Source organism: Geospiza fortis, unplaced genomic scaffold, assembly GCF_000277835.1.
Source record: "Geospiza fortis unplaced genomic scaffold, GeoFor_1.0 scaffold221, whole genome shotgun sequence".
Classification (NCBI taxonomy): domain Eukaryota; kingdom Metazoa; phylum Chordata; class Aves; order Passeriformes; family Thraupidae; genus Geospiza; species Geospiza fortis.
The window spans coordinates 1,153,095-1,173,678 of record NW_005054395.1 but is presented as its reverse complement, the minus strand read 5'-3'; the positions used below and the strand labels follow the sequence as shown (position 1 = coordinate 1,173,678).

General features: G+C 46.3%; 1 protein-coding gene across 2 annotated transcripts in view; it reads left to right on the top strand.

Annotated features, from left to right (window-relative positions):
- The window catches only part of MMD (monocyte to macrophage differentiation associated), a 97,965-nt gene that overhangs the window by 51,348 nt on the left and 26,033 nt on the right, over positions 1–20,584 (top strand). Inside the window, exon 1 of one of the 2 annotated variants that reach the window (XM_005425729.2) lies at positions 17,597–17,601. The exons of the other annotated variant lie outside the window; for it this stretch is intronic. The gene's annotated coding sequence lies outside the window, so the exon portion shown is untranslated. Of the gene's footprint in view, positions 1–17,596; positions 17,602–20,584 lie in introns of those variants that run through there. 2 annotated transcript variants of the gene reach the window in all.

Here is a 20,584-nt window from a genome sequence, read left to right as displayed (position 1 = left end):
GGCAGGGATCAGGGCTGGGGAGCTCTGTCAGCTTAAAAACCCGAGCTGATAGAGGCCTGCAGGGAAAATCAGCAAACCCAGCCGTGAAGTCGCGCTGTCACCTTGTTCATTTTGGGTTCTTGTTCAAGTCTCTGGTGCTGCCGGCTGCTGTCTGTGCCTCACCTTCTGTTATTTTTTGTGCTGCTGGTGAATTCCAGCTTCCTTTCCTCAAAGTTCTCAGATCTATTGCATTATTCTGGCATAGGGAAATACATAGGCCATAGGAGACGTGGGAGAGTAGGGGAAGGGGGCAAGTGCTTCTAGACTCTGGCAGAGTTTGTGCATCACCTCAGAAGCCCTGGGCTACACACACCCTCATGTATGGCCCCTCTCAAACAGCCTGCCTTGCTCAAACTGGCATTTGGGCACCCCAAGTGGCTCAGTGGTTCTGCCCTTGGTGGCTGCACGTCAGTGGGTAACAGATCTGCTTTCCCTGGATTTGCTCTGGGCACTCGGTTTGGACTGTAGGTACTGGGGTAACTGTGGCTCCTGATCACACCAGGTTTCTCCCTGTGGTCCTGGAATCTCTGCAATTTCCCTCTTAAATTATGACTTGTGTGAGGAAGGCAATGGGCTGGGGCAGCTGCCTGTAGCCTCTAAGTGTCCACCTTTCCTGTCCTGAGCAGCAGGGACTTGGCAGGACAAGGTGTTATGCTGGTGTTGTCCTTTCTGACACCGCACCTCAGCCCGTTCACTCTTCTGTCAGAATATGCTGCTATTGCTGCCATCCCTATTCCCCTCTTTCTCACTGCAGCTGGATTGAGATGATTTCTTTTTGAAGGGCTGTTTTTAGTGATGACACCATGGTTAAGTCAATCAGGGCAGGCAGTGATGACTCTCCTTTGGCTGAAATGGGCTCAGCTGTGCCAGCGCTTCCCACAGCACACGAGGCTCTGCTGCCACCTCAGCCTTCAGCTCAAGAGCACAAGGAAGGGAAATGATCTTGGCTTCCACATGTCTGAGTCTAGCAGAGCCTGAATATTCTGCCCTGGGCATCCCTCTGATGCCTTGTGTGCTGGTCACCCTCCTGAGCTGCTGGCTTCAGTCCTCCAGCCAAAAGTGCCTGTGGAGCAGCCCTGAGCTGCTCTGCAGAGATGGCACAGCAGGTGCTGAACTCCTCCATGGGGTCAGACAATGTTGTTTCCTGCAGACTGATTTATCCTCTTCAACGATTGCCTGCAATTCCTCTGCAACTTGTGCTGTTGTTGCTCTCCAAACAGAGCTTTTATAGCTCCCTCCTAACACAACCCTTTTTATAAATCTTTTTTTCTTTCTGATTGTAGGGAGGTTCTTTGCTGTTTTACCAACATCTGAACTTTTATACTGTGAAATTCATTGTGCAATGGCTTCAAACAAAAATTACAGAAAATACCTAGTTCTCTGTTACATGCATCTTTTTCCTTTATCTCTCATCCCAGCTGAGCTGGGTGTTTGCAGAAGAAAAGATGCTTTCTGTGCAGAAGTGTCTATAAACTGAGGTGGACAAAATGAGAGGAGAAAAACTAAAGGAAGGCCTGAGTGTGGAGTTGCACCAATGGCAGCTGCTGGCCTTGGGTCTCCAACAGGGAGTTCTGCCACTTGGGAAGGCTTTTTGTCAAACATGAAATAATGGAATACTAGCATGAATGAATAAATAAGCTCCAGCTAAGCCACTTTGAGAGGTTATAGCAGAGGTTTTGTGCAACCCACCATCCCTGCAGCCTGCACAACTGGTGACAGAGTTGGTCCGGCCTTTGAAGCAACTGTAGCGCAGATGATTTTTGGAGATCTAAGGAAAATGTGTCCTCCAGGTGCTGTCTCACAGTCACTGCTTGAGGCAGTGCTTTGCCCTGACCATCTCCTGGCTCTGCTTGCCTGGGGGAGCACACACACAACATCCTGAGCTTTGTCCCAGCCCTACAAAGCTCCTAACACTCTGTGTCTTGGGAAATGTGTTCCTGCTCACTGCAGAGCTGGGGCAGCTCTCAGTACTCCATCAGTACTCCACGTGCAAACAGGAATTTGAGTGACTTTTCTATAGAAAAGGGTGCAGGCATAAAGAGCCTGAGGAGGGTGAGATGCCAAAGGCTGGTGAGGGATGGTCAGTGATGGAGTTGAGGTCCCAGGATGGGTAGGAGGGAGCAGTGTCAGGCAGGGGAGGACTCCAGGACACTGATCCTGAGAGCAAGGCCAGCTTGTTGGGGTGAGGCTCCTCTATAAAAACTCCAGTGTGCCTGTGGATGAGGTTCCTGTGGATGAGGTACTGTGGTGCTCCTCTTGCAACAGGACTACTGGCAGATGGTGTTAGACCCTGGCAATCCTTGGGCACAAGAATATCAAATGGTGAACATCTGGTTTGCCCTGGACATGGGCTGGGAGAAGGAAATAAATGGTATTGAAGCCAAGTCCCTTCCTAGGCTTCAGTTTTCAGCAAACTGACTTGGACAAAGGCTGCTGGGAGCTGCTCGGGCTGAAGGACAGGAATCCTGGGAATAAAACAAAAGCATAAATATGAGATTTTGCTGCAAACCAGGCCCTGGGAGGAGGTGCCTTGAAATTATCATCTACTTTCACCCTTAACAGAATGTTTTAAGATGCTGTGGAGATGTCGAAACAAGGAGGCTTTTTTGTCCCCAGGAGACCATGTCTGCAGCAGCACAGAAGGTGCTGTGGCAAAGTAGTACCAGATTTTACATTTTGAAAAGTCCCTCTAAAAGCTGGCATGATGCCTATCTAAACTAAACACTTTAGGTATGTATCTCCCTGCTGCAATGTTAGACAGTAATCTGAAACAAAGCTATTGATGTGAAGGACTTTGGAGGAGACAATTCAGGTTTGGAAATCCCATAAACTTTTCTTTTGTTTTGTTTTGTTTTGTTAGCACAGTGCTAAGTTCAGAACCCAGGCTGCCATTTGAGGAACAGTTTAAAGGACTTAATGTAAAATCCCATCTCTGTCTCAGCATGGAGACTATATAATATTTATCACTCTGGTACTGATCTTTTGTAGCACAACATGATTGAAATTTAAGGCTGTGAAACCCATCGCCCTTCAAATGTGCTGGTGCTTCTGAGAATTTTGGAGGGATTTCCAAAAGAATTTCATCTTCCCAGCGATCACTGACACCAAATCCCAGCTCCTATCACCATTGCTTTGGATGAAAGTGCATAATTAAGAGCCTGTCTTGAAAAAAATCTCAGCCTCATCTAAACCACATCTGACAGCCAAATGCTGAGCTTCAGACACAGCATGTGGTGTGTGACAGGCACAGAAGAGCAGGGACACACAAATGTGCGTCCCGGGTGCCGTGGGGTTCCCTCCCTCTGCCAAAGGTGCCACTGGCAGTGCCAGCCTTGGGATTACTCTGATACAAACTTCTCCTCAGCTAAAGAGCTGTGAGGGCAGATGGCGGGTGGGGGATGCAGCTCTGTTGACCTTAAGGCGAGTGCCATGTGTGAGGCCCGGGCGGCAGGATGGCCCCATGACATATTTCTTACAGCTTAGACGCGCCAGAGCGGATCCTGCTGACACGTAAAGCCCTTTTCCACAGCTCTGGCACTGCTGAGAGCTGGGACAGCCTAATCTCTTCCTGAAGGCCTCCTGTGCTGTAACCAAAACCTTGGGGTTTTGCATGGAGAGGTGAATGTGCTGATGCAGGTCTGTGGTGCTCCTTGGCACGATCCCTCTGTGCTGCCTCCCTGGTGTCCTGGACATCTCTGGCTTCCAGCAGCCAGGGTGGTCTCTCTCCAAGCACTGTGTGGGTGACAAGTGGCAGCTCTCTGTGTCCCTACTCCCTTGTCAGCTTCAGAGACATAAATCTGGAAGGTGCAAAAGGCACTTGAAGGGTTTGTGGTCAGGAGCCTGGCGCTGGTGCCAGGCACTCACAAACATCACCCTCTTCTCAGCCGAGGATCCACACAGGAAAAAGAAATTGGCAGCCCCCTGGCTGCAGAAATGCTGCAGTTTTGTTGGACTTCTCACACTTGGGAGACTCAAATGAGACAGAGCAACCTGTGGGAAGCAGGATCCTACAGAGGGATTTGTGCAAGGACTGGCTGGGCAGTGTGTGACAGCAGTGTGACGTGTCCTTGTAATACTGACAGTGACCTGGGCGATAAACATCTTTAATTCTCTTTAAAACACTGCTGTAGCACAAGCCCAGGGCAGAAAGAATTTAGTCAAAACCAGGATCAGGCTTGTGAGATTTTGAGAAAAATTACCTTGCAAATAACTTAATTATTTCTGTATTCATTTCCTAATTACACAGGTCAGGTTTTTTCAGCCCATGAGTCCAAACCCACCTGGGGAAGGGAGGCTCTGCAAAATGCCCTTAGAGAAAACCCAGTTTAGTACCTGCCCACCAAGGAAAAAGGTGGTCCCTGGGCAAGGGGAATGTTTTCCTATCAATATAGCAATCAAATTTAGCTTCTGCCACTGTAGGCAACGTGGCATTAAAAGAAGGAGCTTAAGTTATTAAACTGAGCTGCTTTAATCGTCCCGTTCGGGGAAATCCATTGCTACAGGAGACCTGAGGATTAGTGTATTTTTACCACAAAGCCAATACATCTATTCTGATCAGTTAGCACTTGCTCATTCGTGCATATGAAACTTCATTCTCCAGGTTTGCCCTGTCTAGTATGGGTCCAAATGGAGTTTTATTTGGAGATTGACCCCGTTACCTTGAATCTCATCATTCTGGTATCTAGCTATGTCATTCTGCTTCTGGTTTTCCTGATCTCCTGCGTGCTCTATGACTGCAGAGGGAAGGATCCCAGCAAGGAATATGCTCCTGAGGTCCCTGCAGACAGCCAGCCCCCGATCCGGCTGGTGGTGATGCAGCAGGGCTCCCCTGGCACTCGCTGGGCAAAGGGGCTCGTCTCTGCCTACGAGAACCCTGCTGATCTGCCTGGGAAAAGGACTACAGTTGTGTGAGGGACCCTGCCTGGAGCTCCAGTCCCTGCCTCTCTGCTATGTTTACTCCCCGTGTGCAGAAGGATCACGCGATCCCCAGGTAGGTTCAGATTTATTTGATGTGGTGCCATTGCTCAGGGGATCATTTGGGGTTGAGCTGTGCTCTGCATCGATATGAGCTCACAGTTCTGCCTGCCAGCCATAAAGAGACTAATTTCCATTTCTGCTGCTGCCTTGCAGCCCACTGGCAGCCAGCAGCAGTGACGCTGTTATCCTCTCAGGCTCTGATGAGGGGCCTTGGTTTAATCTTGAGTTGTGCTTAGTGCAGTTATTTTGGCAGGGACACAGTGTTGTTCAGAGCATCCCACCCCAATGGGCTGAGCTCTGCTGCCCCACAGCCTCGGCACATCTTCCTCAGTCATGCAAATGACCTTGGAAGGCTGTTCCCACCTCCCCAGGGAGAGCAGAAACACCAAGCATTTTCGAAGAATAGGGATAGTGCCTTTTCTGTGGAAGCCAGCTGCTGCTCCCATCAGAATTCAACACTTTCCATGTTGTCTGTGAGCTCCCCTGAGGGCAGTGCCAGGCCTGTCTTGGCACTTATTTTCTGTAGGTAGAACACAAGCTCTACTCTTAGGGAGCAGAGCAGCCCTTGCCCTGCACAGATCCCCTGGCAGGATGCAGTGTGCTTCCTGGAAAAGCTGGGTACAATGCCTCCTGCCCAAGGGGAAGTGGGAACTGAGGTGAATTCACCAGTAATGTAAAACGTGTGTCACCACTGTCCAGTGGAACAGGAATTTCTGAGCCCACATTTCTGATTTTAGTGTCCATCTCCACGTGTCTGACCCTGCCTCTTGCCCTGAGCCTTCCTTCAGCTATATCAGGTTCCTACTGGGCCATATCAAGGCTGTTATTGTATCTCCAGCAAATCTAATGCTATCTGCATCAGGTCCTGCGATTCCCATGATTTCAGAGCTATAAGCTAAAGGCCTTTTTGGTTAACAAGTTTCTTCTACATCTTGCTGGTTTTCTCCCTCTCAGTGCTCCATGGGATGTTTAACACTAGGTTATTGTGTCCCTCTAAATAGTGCTCAGGTTCTTATATGTGATATTATTTAAATGGTGGGTTTTAACTGGGTATTAAGGGAAATAAGCACTGGACCGAGACTGTTGCAGGTGTCTATCCCATAGGCTATTTTATATAATATTAATGTGAAGTTACCACAGAGTCCTACAGAAAGCTGTAGTAAACACAGTGAGATTTATTACCTGTGTCAGGTGTCGTGGATGACTCACTGGATGCAGTGGTCCCAATGTCTTCAGGACAGGCATTTTAAATACTTCCAGAAATAAACTGCAGTGAATTTGAACCACAATTGAACAAAGCTGTTGGCTGGATTGCATGGTTTGTACTCCAGCTGGGTAGGAACAGTCTGCCTGTGCTACATCCCCAGACATGCTGGTTTCTGAATCAGCCACAGAGCATCCTGGCTTTGGCAATGAAATCTCAAGAGTACGTTTTATTTAACTGTATTTTAAGAAAAGGAGCCAGAATGCTTAGTGGTTTTTCTTTTGGTTTCTAAATTCTTGTGGGTGAACCCAGGCTTTGTTTTCAAGCTGTCCTTTGCCCCCTGGGAGTCATGGATATGCCTGGTTTGGGAAGGAAGCCTGAATTGGAAGGAAGGTTCCTGATGGGTGGGTTTAAACTGGAGTAAAACCCTTGATGATGAAACTGCTAAATCAGAAGTTGGTGCCATGATCCTCTTCCATGTATCATGCTGAAATAACTGTGTTGAATGTCTTCTTTAGGTTATTTAGCACTGAAAAAGTGCAATTTGTTGCAGCTGCTTTGGGAAAATGTGGCAGTGACTGAGCTGCTCGTGCGTTATGGCTGCTGTCACCCTCCCAGGGTGGGTTATCTCTCCTTGGGCTCTGCCATCTGCCTTCCCTTCAGCCTGTAAGCTCTTTGAAGCTTTTTGTGTGTCCATGTATCATTTAACATTCTAGGAGCCTTCTTGGTGATAAGGGATCCCTGGCATTCGAGAACAGAAATAATAACATTTGTTAATAAGACCTTGGGGGAGGACTAAAAAGAGCTCAAAAATATCACAAAGAGCATTGCACAGCTTGTGTGACACCAAATGCCACAGTGCCACCAAAGAAGCTGTGGTTCTTTGCTGAAGGTCATGCAAATAATGTAATGACACCACGTCACCATTTCATTGCCACTCTGTTTGTTTCTGTAGGTAAAACAGACTTGCAAGGCTGTGTTAATAAATACTTTCAGATAGCTGAAATTCTCCAGATATGGAGTTTTGTGTGCATTAACCACAGATCCCTGGCTCCTTGAAGCTTGATGGCAAAGCTGCTAATTTTGGCAGGGTACTTTTTCTGGCTTAAGCTTTAGGAAGTTGTGCCTGGGGAGGCTGCAGGCACAGGAGCAGTTTCCATTGTTCTCTCATGAGGACATTTGTCAGTTGTGATAGTTGGTGGACTCTGCTCCAAAACATGGAGGTAAAAGCAGCAAATGATACTTTCCTTCTGATAGCAGAAAGGTAAACATAGGATAAATCCCTTGCTGGGAAATGAAAAACTGAAGTGCATTGGGACTTTGTCTTCCCAACAGGAATAAAATGGCTTTCTTATATACTAAACGAATATTGGAGTAATTTGTTTTACTCGGCCAATATTGGAATATTGTTTATACTAGACCAGGATTGGAGTATTATTAGTGGGAGAGAGTCCTTGAGTATGTAAAGAGAATTCCAAGTAATCAAGTCCCTGTGAGTGAAATTACTGCTTTGGGGAGGTCTTTGCTGCCACGCTTTACTTAATGACTGTGTCAAGATTAATGCATGCAAATGGGCTTTTATCAGGCCAAGCTTGCCAGAAATCACCCTTGAAGCTGTGTTCCTTGGAGTGCTTGCAGTCCTCTGCCACGCCATTGGCATCATTGTGAGAAAACAGGGATGAGTACTCCCACAGGAGGTCTGCTGTTTGCATGAGTTGTGTGTAAAATGTGAATCCCTTGCTGGATTTCACACAGTACAAAACATCCTGAACCAGGCTTTGTTGCTTTCTATCCCAAACTGAGCCTTGCAGAGGAGCTCTGCAGAGACTGAGCTATTGCTTTGGGACACCTGCAGCATCTTCCAAGCCCTGTCCCACGTGGGAAGCACCAGGATGTGGCTTGCTTCTTCCCTCCCTGCTCAGTTGAAGATGGGTTTGTGCCTTGCTTAATCCTGCCTGTGCCTATGGAGACGTGCTTTGCCCAGAGGATTAGACAGGATTTTAAGGCCAGGATATCCAGCACAGAAGTCCTGTCCTGCAGCAGGTGCCCTTTGCAAATGAGTGAGATGTGGGTAAAATTGTATTAACATTTATTCATAAGCAATATGAGTGACAAGGATTTAGGAAATATGCTCTATTCCCAGTTCTGCCCTTGGATTATGGGGCATCCCTGGGCAACTCTTGTCCCCACTGTGATTTGTTCCATGTGTCTCTGGTTAGTTTTCTCTGGTCTTCTGCCCTCTGCACTGAGATTTCTCTCTTCTTAGTCATTTATGCAGTTCATAAGGGGGTTATCACTACAAAACTGGCACACAGGGGCTGCACTTGAATTTCAGCCCATGGACAAAGAGAACAAAATAAAATATTCTCCCACAACAATGCAGGTGGATCAGAGAAGTCGCTGAACAAGCCACATTAAATCTGGGCAAACCCTGGGCACAGCCTTTCAACACCTGCTTTGGCTGAGCTGTGGTCACCTTGGCACTCTGATATCTGTAGCTCTGTGATTTGAAGTGAACTCAGGGGTGCTGGGAGGATTTATTGCTGTTCTGCAGGAAGCAGGAATTCAGTCTGCACTGGCTCACTTACAGTTGGCTTAGTGTGCTCTTAGAGTCACAAATTACTGCTTCTGTAAAGCCTTTATTAAAGAGTTTTACAGAAACAACAGGAAAAAAGATTTCCAGAGTTCTCCAATATTAATTCAAGTCAAACATGTCATTAAATTCACTGAAAATTCATCTTTCATATGAGGCTGTTCCACTGTAAACATACTGTCTAAGCCTTTAGATTTCTTTTTAAAATCCCTAATAAGCCACTACATATGAGTAGAGGATTAGTCCAGACAGACTAACCCATATTTGCCAGGGCGAATTCCTTCCCATGCAGTGATTGTTTTGAATTTGAAAAGGGGTTAATCTTGTCTCATTTTTTTTATCAGCACATTTTTTCATCCTCTGATAGTGCTGAGTGTAGAAGCACAGTGACATGTCCAAGTCAAACCCCTTGGCTGTAAGAACTTAATAATTTTTACTGCCTAGAACTGCATCACCTTGAGTCATCACTCATTCAGCTTGTGTGATGTTGGTGCTTTGGTGGGAATGCCAGGAGGTAAGAATTAGTGTTGGGAGTTTAATTGAAATACTGTTCTTCCAACCATGACGCAATGCAGCTTTGGGGAGCCCATTTGTCATCTTTTAGAGGTTCCAAACCCCACAGCCCCGAGTCTCTTGAGCTCCCTGTGTACCTTTGCTATGGCAAAGCACTGCCCTCGTGTCCTGGCCCTGCTCCAGCCCAAATGACTTTGTGGCTCTCCCAAGTGCTTGAGTCCCTGTGCAGGATCTATTCTGCCACGTGGGCTCTGGGGGTTGAACTGAATCCACGTGTCCTGCTGGGGTCCCTGAGGGGCTCCTGCATGCAATGACAGCTGGAGCCTCAGCAAGGATGGGCATGTGAGCAGGATGGGAGGCATGTACATGTGCTGGAGTCTGCTGGTGGCTGCTGCCCCCGAGGAAAGCAGGTGGACTCCTGGGGCAGCTCTCAGGGCTCTGAGGTGAAGATCTGGCTCTTCATGCTAGAGTGGTGGAAAGCTAAATTAATTGTTTATAAATAAATTGCTCTGACATCCACAGCAGAAAGCTATCTGATTTAACTAGAGAAAATCATAGTGGAATGATAAAAAACAGAAAAATCTGAACAGATGCCTTCTCAAGCTTCTGTTCTGCTCCTGCTTTAGTTTCCTTACTTCCTCCTCACATATGCTGGTTTCCTTGGAGACACTGCTCCTTGGTTTCCCTGTCTAACACTGACACTGTTTGACATTCATGTTTCAAAGAGGCATTTCCACCCCAATGTGACAAATCAGGGGCAGTTTTTGGAGGCAGATCCTTGTCACAAGGCATCTGAATTCAGAATCTGATGGTTCAGCTCTGGCTGGGGCTGGGTCAGTCTCAGATCTGCAGCAGATGCTCTGTGTGGGCAATGGAAGCTGTGCCCTAGTTTCTCCATCTGTTAATGTCAGTAATAATTGTTACACAAGTGGGGTGTAGGGTTGATTTAATTAATATTTATGAAGGAACATGAGATCCTTTCACGGGTGGTGCTATGGAGAAATTGTTAATTATTAATGATTATATATTTGTGTCTCTTCCTGAATGTCTAGAAGACTTGGACGTATTGTTTAAGCAGTCTCATTTTGCACTCCTTCAGTATTGAAGCTGATTGGGCCCATGGTATAGCTCTTTATTACTCTAAAATACACTGAATTTAACTGCTATTGACTTCTTCATGAGCAAGGAATATAGGCTTAACATCCACCTTTATTTGTAATAATTATATTGCCTAAGTAATCAATATCCTTTTATCACTTCATTATGTAATATTCTTCACATTCTATTTTTATCTTTACCACTTCTTTCATGTAAAATAAATATACAAATTCAGGTCAATTCTAGGGCTAAACCTTTCAAGAAAGAGGAGGGCAGGCAGGGATTGGGCATATCCACCTTTGCCTTCTTCAAATGAAAACCCCCTGAATTTCTGAGAGATTAATGGGAGTTGTCTTAAGTTTATTGCTGGAAACTGGGCACACATAAAGGGAATATAATGAGCATAAAAGGTGGATTGAAAAAATTCTGTGAGTAGCAGCAAATGATTTAATGTCTGTAGGTGCCCTGTCCATTGGGTACAGCCACTGCACCTCATACCCTCCCCAACAACAACCAAAAAAAGACAATACTTGACGGAGGGATATTAATAGTGTGTATTACAGGTGATTTCTTTCCCATTCTCTGCATTCCTCCTTTTTCAGGAGCATTTTAAGCACAGATTTGGCATAAGTCACACACTTGTTTACTCAAAAAGAGGAAACCTACCCTTTTTCCTTCCAAAAGAAGAGCAGACAGCAGCAGCCTGGGCTTGCTGAAGGACAAACACTCCACCTGTCCTGAGCCTGAAGGACATGTCCCTTAGTGAGACAGAATCTTCCCAAATTCCAGCTGTGCCCCGCGGGGAGCAGTGCAGGGCAGTGGTTTGCTCTCTGCAGGGTTCACAGCGATGCTTCCTTTAAATCATTTCTCATCAGCCACCAGCAGTTCTGCAATTTCCAGCCCTCCAGGCAAAGCAGGCAGGTCACCAGGGCAGGGGAGGTGTTATGAGCCCAGGGACACTTGAGGGAAAGAAAAGCTTTTTTACTGCGATGGGAATGGTATTTTTATCACTTTTCAGGGCTTTAGTTTTAGACCAGGTTTACACTGGAACCAGGGTGGTTTAATAATGGGTGGGTGTTTTTATTACTAGCAAAAACTCTGATGCTGACATGATTACACCAGCAAAAAGTAATTTGACAATAAGGCTTATTTTCTTTGCTGAAGCAATGTGTACTAACTTGGCAGATAATCTCATTAATTAATTGAAGCTCTATTTACAGTTGATGGAGAGAGACAGCTTGTTAGGGGCACGCCATCCAGTCTTTTCTAGTGCAGACAAGGCTCTGTAAAGCTGCATTTTTATTTATATACACATGCTGAATTGAAAATCGGGGCATCGCTTGTAAAGCCAAGTGTTCTATCCCTGGAGAAATGAATAGAAGGCAAATCTTTGGCATCAGGAGGCTCCCTGTTTGTTTTGGGAAGGAAAACTGGCAGGGATCCCAATGCTAACTCTGAACATCTGAGGAAAAGGCTGCTGGAAAGAATTATGTGGTGACGCAGACAGGGGAAAGCCAGGAAATTTGAAGCCAGGACAGAGACTCCTACCTTAACTCATTCTGGCATGGAAAAAATCATTGTGAAGTATTAACACCACAGCTTTGGGATGTGTATTTACAAAAGGTGCTGGAGTTCCCTGGGAGGAGGGAAGTTTTCTGCAATTCTTGGTAGTAGAGGTTAGAGAACAGCTGGGACAGGTGGGAGTGTTAAGCCATGACTGGAGGAGGAGATAGGGATCATCATTGTCACATCCATGTCTTTTTGTAGCTGCCCTGGCAGGGTTATTTGGCCTGGGAGGGGACATGCTGCTCCCTCAGCAGCCTCTGGAGAGCTGAAGGGACAAAGGACCCTTTTTGTTTCCCCTCCCGCCAGCTCTATAGGCCATGAGATGCTGAGGCTTCCCTCCTCTTGTGAATTTGTGCTCTTGGTATTACAAAAGTCCATCTGTTTGTTGGGGTGACAGTTAAACTGCCATTGGGAGAGTGTAAGATATTATCATGGGCTGGTTAATGGGAAACTGTTTTGCAGATGGACTCACTGCTCTTCCACTTTTGCAAACAGAAAATGCTTTGCCTTCTTCAGCTGCTGGAGGTGAACGTGTGCTTTTATTTTGTTGCCTGTTTGCTCTTCATGTACAGGGGAAGCCTGGGAAAGAGCTCCCAGAGGAGAGGGCAGTCATGTTTGAGGCAAGAAGGCAAAGAGAGGTCCCACCACCTGCAGGGAGGTGGGTGAATGGTGCTGTTAAAAACTTCCCCCAAGGTGGCCAAAGCCTGGCCCGCAGGACAGAGCTTCAAAGCATGGTCATGCTGTAGAGCTCCCTTTTCCTGTTTTGTTTAGCAGCTGCTAGGGAGGAGATGACCATGTATTTTCTGTGCCCTCTCTGCTGGGAAGCATCCAGGGTAATCTGGAGTCACAGATGTTACAGACGCCGGATCATTTCCATTTTTTTTGAGTAGAAGAAGCCAAGGTGTACTTATTGGATAAAATGGATGAAGGCAAAAGGCTCAAGCCCAGGCTGTGCTCTCATCACATGAGAGTGAAGCGCCTCTCTTTGTTTCTACACACAGCAAAATCTTGCCCTTACCTGGACTGGAGCAGGGCCAGCCTTTTGCTATGAGTTCTTTCCAGGCAGGTGTGCAGCAGCACTCACCTGCCTGCAATGGGCAGGGTACCCTTGGATCTTCAGGTACTTCCCATCCTGTGCAGATGGCTGGAAGCTGGGTCTCAGCAGCTCCCTGCCCATCCTCAGAGGTCAGTTCCCCCAGGATGAGCCCCAGGACCTGGCTGGATGGCAGGAATGACTGTCCTGAGCAGGGCCAGGTGGGATGTGTGCCACCAGTGTCTAACAGTGCTGCGAGCATGGGCAGCTCCTGTCACTGCATCCTGGCAGTGCAGAGCTCGAGAGCATCCTCTTGGGTCAGAAGCATTTTGCCACTCTTGTTTGATTAAAGTGCCAGCCAGTCAGATTAGCACTGCTCCTACAGGGCACAGCTTTTCTGTCTTAGCAGATAAACCTCTGCTGGCCAGATCACAGCGTCTCAAACCCCAGCACAACCTGCCAGAAGGCACTGAGGGCTCAGAGCAGCCCTGAGTTCAAAGGGGCACTTTGGGCTAAGAACTCCCAGTGAGCCTGATCATGACTTCAACCTGGGAGATGGGGACAGCAAGTGCCCCAGATGACCAGAGCAGGGCAAGGCTGCAGACAGATAATTGGGTTTGTAGGTGCAGCCCTGGCTGCTGGCACAGCACAGGCTGCTCCTGTGTGTGGTGCAGTCAGAAAACACTTTAATGTTTGGATTTTAAAAAATGGTAGCATCATAATGCGTGTCTCCTAATAAAAGATAATAAAGAATGCAATAATGTAGCAACCCTATTGGCTTCTCTGGTTGCTAGCCCCATATTAATGTATAATGCATGCACACAGCTCCACATGCTGAGACCTGTCTTTGTGCACATAATTACAGGTTCTTGCATAAAGAACCTGTAATTGCTGCAGGTGCTTCTATTTTAACCCTGTACTACAGTGTCTTAAATTCAATACAGAAGTCACCCCAGACTGATTCTCATTCTTCACCTCATCTTGGGTCACCCCTTTTCTCCAGAAGCTCAAGAGACAGGGCAGGTTGTTTGACATTGACATGCAACTGCTGTCCTAAGCATAAGCTTTCCAAAAAGCACATTCTGGGATGCAGGTCCAGCACATGATGTGCACTTGGTGTCTCCCCACAAACCAGTGGTCTTTTCATGCTCCAGTTTATGGATTTGCAGGGGCCACATTCTGTTGCTCAGGAGTGGGACGTGACCCTGGACCAGGTCTGAAGCCCATGTGCTGTGCTCTGTTCTCCCTGTCCCTTCTGCAGGCAGGAGCTTACTCAAGGCAACTCAACAGAATTTCAGTGGAAATACCTGGGGGTGACATGAGTGCAACTGCAATGCAGGAGAGGGGCCCAAATCTGCACAGGTACAACCATGATTTCTATTTGGCTGTCACACTTCAGAGCCTGTCAAGACACAGTTTGGCTGCTGGGTGTGCTGCCCCAGCTTTCTGCCATTCCACCCTGCTTTCAGATCCAGCTGCTCTCTTACTGTTGGTTTTCACACTCATTTTGTCACACTTTGCACAATGTGACCACTAATTGTGCAGCTAATTAACTGTTAAAAGACAGTGTCTTGGTCTTCAGATACAACCTATGGATCTGAGCAAAGCTTTCCTGAGGGACAAAGGCAGCTATAGCTCTGACCACCCCAAACTCATTCATTAGAGCTGCCCCTGGGAGATTCAGCTCCTCCCTTTGTTTTCCTTTTGAGGGCCTCAAGCAATGTTTTTTGCTTAGTTGGACGTCAGGATGCCTTTTAGTGGACAGATGGCATTTTTCAAGTGAAGATGGGATGAATAAAATCAAATATTTGTTTCAATTTGAACAAAAGTAATTTGTCTAATCAGACTGCCTTCCTCTGGCATCTATCCATGGAAATACAAACCACAAAGCAACAAGCAACAGCTCTGGATTTTACACTGGAGTGCCTCTCTAAGAGACTGAGTGTCCTGTTCAGCACAGATTTCACTGGGTTCCCAGGGCTTGCTTTCTTTATTTGAGGTTTGGTGTAACAGCAAAAAATTGCTGCTTCGTTTCTTTTGAAGACTGTAGAACATTGTTTGAGTAACTCTGAATCTTTAGAACTGGGGCTCTATGAATGTGTCCCCACAAAACCTGCTGTGCAGAGGGGATGTGTAACACCACTGATCCAGCAGCTCTGGCTGCTCTGTGCCCAGCCAGGACCAGCTGCTCCTAACCAGACCCTTGTTTTTGTCAGCCCAAGACCCCATTTCAGACAGACCTGTGTACAAGCTATAAATCATCAGGTCTTTTCTTTCACTTCCTTTTGTATAATGGTAGTCCTACTTTCCTTTGACAGTGCAGTAATTTAGAATTTGATGGTGGTTTAATGAAAATACTGCTGTTCTTCTCCCTGGAATTTGAGAGTCGACATTACAAAGAAGTCCTTCCTTGACCTTTCCCTGTTGGCCACTCCTGGAAATTAAAGTGTCTTCATTTTAATGAGCTCAGAGGATTGGGGAGTTGCAAGAAAAGATAAATCAGCTTCAAAAATACCTAACCTCCTCTTGTGAATATGTCAAGACATGTTTTTAGATGCAGAGCTCTTACCTGAACAGGCTTGTTCTCTCCTCATTCTGTGGCTTCTCCAGCTGAGCTGTTTCCTGGCTCCAGCCTGTGCTTGATGATGCAAGGCCATGTTGACTTTGCATGAGGTTTGTTGCAATGTATAGAGCAGATTTGTAAATCTCCCCAGCCTTTGCTCCCCTCTCTGTCACTTCTGCAGTCCAGTCCAGCTGGCAAACCAGGGCTGACCTGCCTCTGTGTGTGTGTGCATAAATACATATGACTGTATATGATACATAAGACTATGTAATGATATAAGATGCAATACAAAAATATCTCTGCAAGGCTTCGGGAGCTGTGTCTAACCTGGCAGGGCCATCCTAGAAGTGAAGTGGAAGAAAATGAACTAAGTAGAAATGACTGAGAATGGAAAGAGTTCAGGAAATGCTGGGTTTGGGGCTCTCCTCTGCTTGACCCTGTGGGTCCCCTTCTTGGCCAGGTGGGTCTGAACTGAGCCCAGGGCAGGTTTGAAATCTGGGTGATGTGGAGACAGAGCCCAGCAGCTGCAGCACTCACCCTGGATGGGACAGGACTTCTGCCTTAGAGCCAGAGTGATGCTGCTCTGGGAGTGGTTTGGGACTATGTACCCACAGGCTGCAGGAGTTTGTAAATGAAAATAAAATACTTGTCAGCAGTTGATGAAACTCTGCTGTATTTTCTTTTTTTAGCAAAAAGCTTCAGAACTGTCCAGGCATCTTGTTGCCTTTCAGGGTATTGAAAAATTTCTTTATGTTACCCTTTTTGTTGGGTGAGATGATTTCTTCCAGAATCAGTGTTATGGGGTCAATCAGATTTCAAGCTCAAGCTCATGGCTATGGAATTGCTCCTCTTTTACCTACCTGAGTGCCTGATTAGAAATTCAGTTTGCTTTCACAGCCAAAGGAGAGGGTTGGGTACCTCCAGAGGAAATTCAGCTCTCAGGTGTACTTTGTTTCCCCTGAGGTAAGAAGACATTTCATTTGGGTTCAATGAAAAAAACCACAGGTTTGGTATCTACTGTGCATTTTGGGTTTCTGGTCCTGTAGGTGGTGTAAGCACAGCTGTGGAAGACCCTCTGCAGCTCCATGCCTTGGAACAAGTTTGCTGTGTGAAAAATTAGAATTTGTATAGGTTTGAAAGCCGTATAAATAATAATGTTTTCTTAGTACTACACCAGGGCTATCTTGCATACATATTTATTTAGTAGTAAGACCAAAAGCTTGGAAGAGAACTGTGTTTGCAAAGGGCTGTGATGGCAAAGGTTCCCTTCCCATGTCCATGTGCAGCACAAAATGGAAGCAGATATATAATGGAAAGTATGTGGGAAAGGCAATTTATTCTATCAATGTCAAATACCCACACAAACCAGTCTGGCTTGATATTTATATTTGCAGAGTTTATTAGCATAAAATAAAAAAATAAACCATAGTGAACATAAAATAAACCACACTGGCATATGGGAAGAGTGTTACCAAAGCTGTTCTTGCTGCTGCTTCAGTGCATTTATCCAACACTGGATAAATGTGTTTTTATCACTCCCAGACCAGCACTGAACAGTTTGGCTTTGAGGTGAGTCAAGGAGGAAATGACAGGGATTGTTGGTTGGGAAATCAGGGTAAAATCTGGATCAGCCATATGTAAACATGGACATGGTTATGTGAAGGATGAATGTGCAAATACAAAATACCCTCAGGCCTTAAATCATGAGAGTCTTGCAGTGATGCTGCCCCAGGCCAGGATTGCTCTGCAGGGCAGGACCTGCCATCAGCCAAGGGCTTCTTTGATTGAGGATGGCTTTTTCCTACACTGGTTTTAGCCCATTTTTTTAATTAAAAAAAAAAAAAAGAGATGAGCTTCACTGCCTCACCTGCAGGAGAGCAGAAGACAGGGCTCACTCCTTCAATGCTGCCTCAAGTCCCAGTGTAAGGAAAGTGACTGCAATTTCCTGGATCCCGTAAGAAAAAGTTTGCTATAGCTGATGGTTTCTCCCTGTGGCCTCCTTAGGGAGCTGGGAGGTATTTTTTCAAATGGAATGGTTAGTGGATTCCAGCTTTGCCACTATAAATGAGGACAGCAGCTGTAGGTTTTGCAGTCAGGTAAATACTGAGCCTGAGCACGGTCATGCCCGAGTAGAGGCCTGGTGCTGTGCTCACCTGGCTGTGGCACAGTACAAATTAGACATGCCCCATCTCCCCAGGGATTTTACAGCCATGGAGCTGAGGCACATTAATCATCCTGCCATCAAAACAAACCTTCCTCCTGCGCTGAGGACAAAGCTGCTGCTCGGAGCTGGACTCAGAGCTGCAATAACAGGGGCTGTGTGAGGTCAGGGTGGAGGTGAGCTGGCACAGCTCCCTGGGCAGGCATGCAGAGTGGCTGCCCACATTCCCACAGGCTTAGCTCAGGCTGTGGCCCCTGCTAGCATGTCCATTTTTGACAATACAAGCAGCTTTGCCACCTCCTCTGTGCGACTGTCCGCAGAAGGACAGGCTTTGTCCCATTCCCCTCCAAGCTGGGAACTGTGCAGAAATTCCCAGCTGGAGCAGACACATCTTCATGATGCTGTTCTCCAATCCTCCTCCAGCAAGCCCTTGCTGCAGTGGGTAAATTGTGACCAAAGCAGAGACTCTGAGCTGCTTGGCTTGGGTTTTCACACTTGAGGATAAAAAACAGGATTTGGGATGTAAAGCTGTGCAGCTAATCAGCTGGAATAAAGGTCCAGAGAGCAGCCCTGGCTGCACTGGAGTCAGAGCTCCCAAGAGAGGTTCTCCAATCCTCCTCCAGCAAGCCCTTGCTGCAGTGGGTAAATTGTGACCAAAGCAGAGACTCTGAGCTGCTTGGCTTGGGTTTTCACACTTGAGGATAAAAAACAGGATTTGGGATGTAAAGCTGTGCAGCTAATCAGCTGGAATAAAGGTCCAGAGAGCAGCCCTGGCTGCACTGGAGTCAGAGCTCCCAAGAGAGGCTGTGCCCCCCCAGCCAGCCAGAACAGCTGGGTCATTCCTGCCAGGCCGTGTTCAGCCTCTGAGGGCAGGACTGCTTTTGGAGGCAGCCATATTCATCACCCACAGCAAAATTTAATGAACAGCCAATCTTTTTTGGCAGCTTTTTATTGCAGGGAGGGCAGAGGGTTTATGTGAACTGGATTTGTGAAGGCAGTTGTACAAATATTTGTTCTCTGCTCCTTAGCAGCAAAGGGATGAGTACAAACAACATACCCATTTAAGGTCCCACTCACTTGTTACAAAAGAATTGATCCAATTTTGGTTGTGTTATGGGCCTCCAGCTTGGTCTGCAGGTTGTGTAAGGTGTAGCTCAGCCCCATTCCATAGCCTGGAATGGAGACAAAGTCATGACAGAGCAATGCTGCAAGGATGGAGATCCTCCTGCACAGGGAAGAGCTTTGGCCTGGGAAGTGGCTGTAAAAAGAGCACCTTTGGGATCTCCAGTCAGTGGAGACAATACCATCTACACCTCAGGTTATTTCAAGCATCCATCTGCTCCCTGGGAAGGCAGGATCAAGCCATGGTTGTTTACTCAGTGAATAAACCTGCAGGCACTGCAGCAGGTGATTTGTTCTTACTGTAGAGAAAGAAAATTCTAAAGACAAAAAAAATCACAGGAAAATTTTAGCATATGGGTTCAGTGCCCAGGTTAGATTAGGGCTGGTCTGTAAACGACTAAGGATCAGATCAGATTATCAAGACTTGTGTAAGACCTCTCCCTCCCAGCTTGGATTAAACCCTATGCCACACATTGGAAAATGAAATATTGCACAGCTGCTCCCAAAGTGAACATCATCCATTCAGTTGTGTGATTCTTCCCACAGGAAAAATACTGTTTGATTATGGCATTAAATAGTGTGCAATATTAGACAGAGACAGGCTAAGACAGACTTGACTTGAATTTTGGTGCTCCCTAATATTAAGGTCTTTGATTTTGCAACTTCAGTGCTGCTCTTTTATAAGTGGAGAGATTTTGTGCTTAAAAGTGTTTAATTTTAAACCCCTCCTTATGCTGAAGAGAATAGGTCTCTGCTGTGACTATAGAAAAACTGTGAGAAAAAGAGCAGTTTGAACAAACTACCTTGGATTATTCCAAAACCATTTAACCTTGATTACCTTTAGTGATCTCATACTGGTTTTGGTAGGTTCCTATTAATGTCTACCTAACTGGAGACAGAAAGAGTTAAGCACACATTTAATTATGGAGATGTCTGCATGACAGCCTAAAATCTCAAATGAAAAACAAACACTTTTAATATGAATAATCATCAGACTTAAAAATCTCAGTCATCTTTAAATAGCAATATATTGATGACTAAAAGCAGCACTAATGTGTCATGCACTATACAGCCTGGAGTTGAACAACCATTTATTTTAACCTTCCACGTTGCAGGAGCTGCAAGCGGGGGCATAGCCCATTGCTCAGTTTGTGTGGGATTAATGTCACCATCCAAAAGTTGAGCCTTTGCCCCCCCTCAAAACTCAAGAACAAAAGGGAAGATATTAACTCCTCTAGAGTATCTCCTCTCCTCTGTTAAGGGGCATCTTTCCCCAAAGGAAGCATTCTCCTTTTTGTCTCTAAGGGCACTAAGGAGCTTTCAAATGGTTAACGTGAGTGCAAATGTACCCAGTACAGGTCTACTGCCAAAATCTGGGAATTTGGACTTCCACTGAAAAATTGAAAATTTATAAATTTTGGATAGAGACTTTTGTCATTTTGACTAAACCTCCACAGAGGTTTTTCCAGTGCCAGGTTGCTAATAGCTTTGGGGTTGTTTTCTAGAATTAAGTAAAATGCTATTACAAGACTCCTGTAAAGTTCCAAAGAATTGGAGGCAGTTCAGAAGCCACCATTCCTATTTCTATCAGATGTGAGGCTGCTTGAAATGAGCCTTGGGCAGCTGGTAGGAGCAGGACAGGGCACAGATGCCACCATGCTGGTTTGTCTGGGACACAAGCAGCCCTGTGCCCTCCCCAGCCCCACTCTCACACC